This window comes from Cyprinus carpio, chromosome B9, assembly GCF_018340385.1.
Source record: "Cyprinus carpio isolate SPL01 chromosome B9, ASM1834038v1, whole genome shotgun sequence".
In the NCBI taxonomy this organism is placed as follows: domain Eukaryota; kingdom Metazoa; phylum Chordata; class Actinopteri; order Cypriniformes; family Cyprinidae; genus Cyprinus; species Cyprinus carpio.
Genome location: NC_056605.1, coordinates 5,145,486 through 5,153,162, shown reverse-complemented (window position 1 = coordinate 5,153,162; position 7,677 = coordinate 5,145,486). Strand labels below are relative to the sequence as shown.

The following is a 7,677-nucleotide window of genomic DNA, read 5'->3' as shown; positions in this document are numbered from 1 at the left end:
TAGGTTTCCATTACAAATTTGTATTAGTCACGATTTGCACATAATGGTTTCCATCACAGTTTTGTAATGGTTCTGATGGTTCCATTACAAGTTTGTATTGGTCTCTATTTGCACATATTTAATGGTTTCCATCACAGTTTTGTAATGGTTCTGGGTGTTTTCCATTACAAGTTTGTATTGGTCCATTTGCACAATTTAATGTTTCCATTGGTTTTAATGGTTCTGATGGTTCCATTACATTTCTAATTGGTTTTTATTTGCAAATATTTAATGGTTTCCGTTGCAGTTTTGTATTGGTTCTGATTTGAATGTTTACCTGATAGCTGGTAATTAGGCCATTGATTAATTAAATAATTTAAATTATTAATACAACTATACACAGGTTTTGTCAAGAATATCATTTTTATTTATTTAAACTACATACCAACCTTTCAATAGCAAACAGTTCAGGTTGTTTTGCAAAGAATTAAGAATATGCACCTAAAATCAAAATTATTCACAGAATACTCAACATAGCTGGAATTAACACAAAACCTTGACATTACATTTTTTTTTATTGTTATTCATTAATGCATTATAGAAATACAGGAACTATGAACTGCATTTGTGGCTTCATTGTAGCTGTCTTAGACCTGCAAAAGAGAAGGAAAATTCATTAGGACAATGTACCACTTAAACCACATTACCAGTATGTGAGATTATCCATACATATATTTATATGGCAATCTCAAAAAAAATTGCAAAAACTTAGTTGTTGACAAAACATCATCATGTTTAAATTCGTCCAACACTTTGGGGCACTTTGAGCAGATTCAAATTCTTGACAGATATGAACTTTTGTCCATTACACATTTTATGTTTATAAAATGTGTAATGGACATTTTTTAAAGCAGATAATTTTTTATTTATCTTATGCGCTGCTTTAATAGATGCATATTGTCATTAATTATTGTCCGCTGTGTTGAATATCTCAATGGTTTAGGTGTAGTTCAGTGTTGTTTGTTGTTATGAGTGAGTGAATAAATGTGTCCCTGGAGCACAAAAGCAGTTTTAAGTCACTGGGGTTTATTTATAGCAATAGACAACAAAACATTGTATGGGACAAAATTATCGATTTTTCTTTCATGCCAAAAATCATTAGGATTTTAAGTAAAGATCATGTTCCATGAATATATTTTGTAAATTTCCTACCATAAATGTATCAAAACTTAATTTTTGATTAATAAAATGCTTTGCTTTGGACTATTTAGCAATATTTAGATTTTTTTGCACCCTCAGATTCCAGATTTTCAAATAGTTTTGTATCTCAGACAAATATTGTCCTCCTAACAAACCATACATCAATGGAAAATTAATTCTTAATATTATTGATATAAAAATCTAAATAAAAAAAAAATTACCCATATAACTGGTTTTGTTGTCCAGGGTCACAAATAGTCTTGAATAATTACGTTGTCTACTTTTTATGGTACATAGTCTCTATTCACTTCAAATCATATAAGAGGTTGTAACAATTACATTCAGATATGGATATGTAAATACTTACCACTGACAGTTTTATCTGGTTTATGTCACTGATCTTCTCAGCCAGGTATTTCCGTACACTTAGGAGGCACTTATTTCCTCTGAGGTGTGGCCTCTTTTCTTCAGCTTCTGAGACAGACACTCTTTTTTCAAACACACACACACACACACACACACACACACACACACACACATAAACAAATTGAAATTCAAGAACTGATGGACTAATCTCAGACTTTAAATCTGACCACTCTCAAGTGGAAATTAAGTAGCATGTGTGACCTGTGCTGGCAAAATAAGTCACAATGAGCAAAAATGAGATTTTTTTTTATCATTATTATTCTCATTATAATAGTCCTTCAAAATGATGTATAATTTGTTGAAATCTGACAAAAAATTACTGAGCTACACCAGTTTGAAGTTGAAAGAGTTGGCAAAGTCAATTTTGAGAAAAATCAGGTTAAAGTTTTCTAAAGGTTCCAAAGCAAAATCACAGAGCAACATTGCATCTTTTCCTGCAGTTCTTTTCTTAATAATAATTCACTTTTTATTTTACATCTGAACAAAAAGCATTCAAGTAAAAAAAAAAAATAATCAATTGTAAAATCCCTTTATTGTGTTCATTACAAATAAAGTAATTATTAAAACTATAAAAGCAGTTCAATAAAGATCAGTGATTGACTGTCATTCTGTGTATGTTTATCAGGATATATATAATTGTGTATATATATCCTGATAAACATTTGAATGTCGGATTGAAATGAACGCTGTTCTGTTAGTTAATTGTTAGTATAAGTGTTAATTGTTAGTATAAGTGCAGCTAATAATAATAATAATAATAATAATAATAATAAAGATAAATTAATTAGCATGTTTTTGTGTTTTGCTTTGGTACTGAAATTGGTACCGAGTACAATGGATTTTCACTGGTACTGGTACCGAATACTGAAATTTTGGTACCGTGACAACACTAATAGTTGGTAAAACTGAAGACCTTGATTAATGTGTTCAGGTGCAATGCAGGTTGGAGCAAAACTCTGCATGTAAGTGGACCTTAAGAGACAATGAGAGATCTCCTGTAATATATTCTGAACATGACACTTCAAAGAGGCAGGATGACTTCTAGATTAATGACTTACAACACTGGTGTCCAGTCCTGGGCTGGAGGACCAATGTTCTGCAGAGTTTCTGGTGATCCTTGATCAGCTGCCCAGATCTGCTTAACTGGGGTTGGAGCTAAACTCTGAAAAAAGAGAAGACAACCAATATTATGATGTTAAAAATAAAAAAAAAAAAGATTCAGAAATATGCACAACGTCTGAAAATGCACAGAGATGAGAATAAAGCTATGTGTTTAATGAGAACTTTCAACCCACTGAAAAATAAGAAGCAATATTACAGTAAGTCACAGATGCATTTTTATTTATTCGTATTAATATTGTTTAAATATGTTACAGTTACCTTGTGGTTTAACGATGAAATAGAAAAGATCTATCAGTGATGAATGGCATCATACATGAATCATATGTAATGATATTTAATAAGAGGTCTAACACTGTGTCTACACTGGACGGCACAACAAAATACAACAGAGCCTATTATAATCAGTAATGCTCTCTACACTGGATGTGGCACGGCACGACACAACAAATCACAGATGGTAAACTGATGCCTCTTTCTATTTATGATGTACTGACAAAGTTCAAATGATTTTTAACAGTCACTTTGGTGCGTCCAGTATAGACACGGTGTGAGAGTGTGTAGCTTGGAGTTAGAGAATGAGAATCTACTTCATTGGTGCATTGCATTCTGGGTATACAATACAAATCACCAAAGGAAAAAATTACTATTTACATTAATATTTTTAAGAGCTTCTTGCACTTTATTAGAATGGACTAATATTTGAAGGATTATGTGACACTGGAGACTGGAGTAATGATGCTGAAAATTCAGCTTTGATCACTTTTTAAAACATACTGAAATAGAAAATAGTTATAAAATGGTAATTTCACAATATTACTATTTTACTGTATTTTAATCAAATAAATGCAGCAGTGGTGAGCATAAAATATTTATTTTTACAAATCTGACCCTTACATTTTTGAATGGTAGTGTATGTTTGAGGAATTACTTACTTTTCATGGTTCATAATGTCTAAAAATGTTCTTCGACAGGAGATATGACTCTAGAGCACAGCCATCAGCATGGAAGAACCTAGGAACATAAGCATACTGTCACAGAGACAACAATATTCATTATACAATGACAGGTTTATTATAAATAAACTATAGCAGAGGTGAAATGCAGAAAAGAAAAATAATAATTGACAGAATATATACAAAAAAAAAAAAGACTTAAACATTTTAGTTTTACTAATTTAGTAATGCTCCTACAGCGTGGACATCAAATAACTAACAAGCAAACAAACACACACACACACACACACACACACACATATATACATATATGTATATATATGTATATATATCCGTGTGTGTGTGTGTGTGTGTGTGTGTGTTTTCATTATCTCCCTTAAGAAATTTTAAAATCAGGAACATCTCCTGTGTCATAGAGGTTTTTTTTTTTTTTTTCTGGCACTTCTGAAATAACAGAACAAGTGGTATTTATGTATTTTACTATGAAAGATCAAAACCTGAAGGTTTCAGCCCATTGTAAGTGATGTAACGTAACGTTAACTGTACAGTGCATACTTTTAGGTTAAATTAATTAGCTTACTTCCATTCATCCGTTGAGATATATATATATATATATATAGAGAGAGAGAGAGAGAGAGAGAGAGAGAGCGAGAGAGAGCGCTCATCCACAAATAAGATGACATATAAAGCCCAAACTTAATAAATAAGAGCTCAAGTCTATCGTTACCTCTTGTAGTTAGCCTTACAGTGGAGATGCTAACGGACTTTTTCTGACGACACTAAACCATTTCTATAAAGTAAATATTAAACGGAAGCGTATCATTTACATGAAATAAAGTGTCAGAAACACTTTAATGTACTATTTGTGTAATTATATAGACGAAACTTACCTAAAAAAATAGTGAAAACCACATTGAGAGTCAGCGTTCAGCTGCTTGACGGTTGGGCTGCCGCCTCGTTTCCATGGTGACGTCCTCCGCTCCAGTTCAGCGCGCGCGCCCATTACAGCACGTAGGTCACGCAGAATTTCACTGTTATTTCAACATTTATTTTTGGCCTAAATTTGGACCAAATCAGATGGACCAAACAAAACCTAATATTAAACATAGATTTTGGGGCTATATTTGAACCCAAATCAGACAGACAAAACAAAGACCATTGCTGAGTTTAGGGCAAAATTTGGACCAAATCCGACGAACCAAGCAAAGACCAACTTTCAACGTCAATTTTTGATCTAAAAGAAGGCAATGACGGGCCGAGATTTAGCAAAAAAAAAAAACGATGTCCGAATGACGTCTGGTGCTGGGTGGGTACCAGCATAAGTTTCCAAAGGTGTTCTATTGGTCCTTAACGGTATCCAATAGACAATGCATGCCACAAATAAAAGAAAGCAAATTACAAATAGAGACCCATAGGGACCATTACAATGTCCATTAAAACCAACAGAATTCCCATTAGAACCATTAAAACCATTACAAATTCTGTAATGGTTTCTATTGTTTGTGTGTTCATTTATTTATTTATTTTTTCAGCAGTCTAGCCTACCCACTAAGACCATTACAGTTTTCCAAAGAAACCACTTAATTTATTGGAGTCATAATGGTTTCTACTGGTTTCCAGTAGATACCACCAGAAGTTTCCAAAGGTGTTCTGTTGGTCCTTAATGGTATCCAATAGACAATACATGCCACCAATAGAAGAAAGCAAATTACCAATAGAGACCAACAGAGACCATTACAGTGTCCATTAAAAACCATTAGAATTCCCATTAGAACCATTAAGAGCGTTTTAATAGTTGGTAAAACAAACTGAAATATTAAAATACCACTACCCTCTGAAGGATAGAAATTCAAAGAAAAATCTCGTACCAAATATTGAAATATGGTGTGTCCATTAGGTTGAAAGCTGTGTGAGAGAGAGTTAAGCCGCATGACAGCGAGCTTCTCAAGATACCTCCGGTAAGGATGTTAATTCTAATGCGAGTGTTATGCTGATTGTGCTAGCTCCATTATGGCGCGAAATACCATTCTTTTAAAACCAGTCGGAGTTGTGAACCTGATTCTTGCTGTTTGATACCATATAGAACTGATTCAGATTGTTTTATGTTGTTTGAGATGCTCATAAAAGATCGCTAATCGCGCTAGCTGCGTGCTAATCGTTAACATTTAAATACAAATGTTTTGATTTGTTTATGTTAGCTCAGATAAGCTAGTCACCACTGTAGCAGATCTTTGATCGTATTCACACCGCTAAAGGTGCCTTTATACTGTTTTGTTGGCTTAAGTCATTTGATTGAGGGTGTATTTATCCTCTTGTTTTCATATAATATGTAAAATAAGGGTGATTTAGTTCGTTTAATTGCTAATATACATGTTTGATATGTATATGAGGAGCAGAAGTTCATCTTAACTGTTTAAAAAGGATAAATATATTAAAATGTGATGTTTAAAATGTTATTAAGATGCATAAATAGATTTAAAAGGTTAAAAACATAAATATCTGGTTTCAGAAATCTCATGATTTTATTTCTATACTGTGAGATGGAAGTACAATGATTGATTGAATGATTGTAGTTCATTGGAACTGACTTATGTTATATGGTGTGATGTGTACCTATTCATTTGCATAATGATTATAGTATTTATATCCTTTACAATTGGTTATAATTGATTTGACATTTGAATGAAGAAATGTTGATTTAGATTTGAACACAGAAATGAGGCAATTGTAATTAATGCATTATGTACTGTATGTATAGATTGGTTTAAGAAAGGGATAGACCATCTGAATCTGACCCTGGTGGTCAGTGGCGAGCCAACCGCAGAAGTGATCGGACCAAGAGCCTGGTGTGGGCCAGCCGTGGCATCTTTGGAACCATCATCATCCTGTGCCTTCATTTAAAATACAGATAAGAACACACGTAAACCTACCCGGGTAGTGAAAAGAACATACATACTCCAAGAAACACACACACACCAAGAACTTTTATGGACTCTCTTTTTTTATTTGAGGTTATTTATTTTGGGTTTATTGTGCGCTGTGCACTCAGGAAGCCGGCTTAGGTAGGCAGGGAATGTAAATAACTGCCATTAATTTTGTTTAATACATTTCTCAAATTTACCTGTTTTGTGTTGTCTGTTCTCTGCTGACCTTTTACTATTTCAGGCTCCGTAGTCGTACCTAGAGTTTTCTGATATCAGCCCAGCTTTAATTCTTTACTACTTAAATTAGTTATCAGTTACATTAACCTGAGAACGGGTTACAAGTGGCGAGCCAGCCAGGAGTCTGGTTATGTGTTAGCAGTGAACCACATTACACGTGTGTGAAACTATTTTCAAGTGTGTAAGCTATTTGTCACGTTTATAGATCACTCTTTACCAAACATGGAGTTCATAACGAGCTCAGGTATTAAAGTCCCCAATGCAGTAATGGTGAGTGGTTTGCTTGAATCACTAGAAGATGAGGAGATCATAGACTTCCTTAAGAAGTATGGCTCCATGAGACTTGTCCCAGTTACTGACATTAACTCAGAGTTTTATAAAAACCTGATTATTGAGTATCAAGATGGCATTGCTATTGAAGCCTTAGCCCCTCTTCTGCCCTACACACATGAACTTAAGGACAATCCAGATGTAAAATACTACGTTCAAGCTCTGGCAAGTGTGTACACAACTAAAATTAGCTGCAGTGTTACCAAAGCCTACCTTGATGAGATAAAGAAGTTAGCGAAACTAAGTGGACGAGGCTTCGAAGAGGTGCTGAAAGACATGATGTCAGAGATCAGTGAGACAATCGAGACTGATGGCAGTGGTGATAATGAGTTTGGAGCCAGACAGCTCAACACGTCTCTTGACACATTTGAACCCCTACACCCCCAGCTGCTCCCAGATTCTTCTCGGGAAAGGTTAATTCATAGTGGTGCTGAGCCATCCCCACCAGCTCATGTGAAGCGAACTCTGTCTGTTGTGGAGAGCGACTTGAATCCACCTGAAATTCA

General features: G+C 34.2%; 1 long non-coding RNA gene across 5 annotated transcripts; it reads right to left on the bottom strand.

Moving 5' to 3' along the window:
• Nucleotides 1–594: 594 nt before the first annotated feature.
• Nucleotides 595–4,694, bottom strand: LOC109102413. 5 transcript variants are annotated; one of them, XR_006155552.1, is made up of 6 exons: nucleotides 4,571–4,694; nucleotides 4,408–4,470; nucleotides 3,660–3,755; nucleotides 2,664–2,767; nucleotides 1,547–1,667; nucleotides 595–632 (listed from the first exon to the last, which is right to left on the bottom strand). It is a non-coding gene; the product is annotated as an uncharacterized LOC109102413 (long non-coding RNA). The 5 variants fall into 5 exon arrangements; XR_006155549.1 differs by having other exon boundaries at nucleotides 3,660–3,738; XR_006155551.1 differs by lacking the exon at nucleotides 4,408–4,470 and having other exon boundaries at nucleotides 3,660–3,738; nucleotides 4,571–4,688.
• Nucleotides 4,695–7,677: the final 2,983 nt, after the last annotated feature.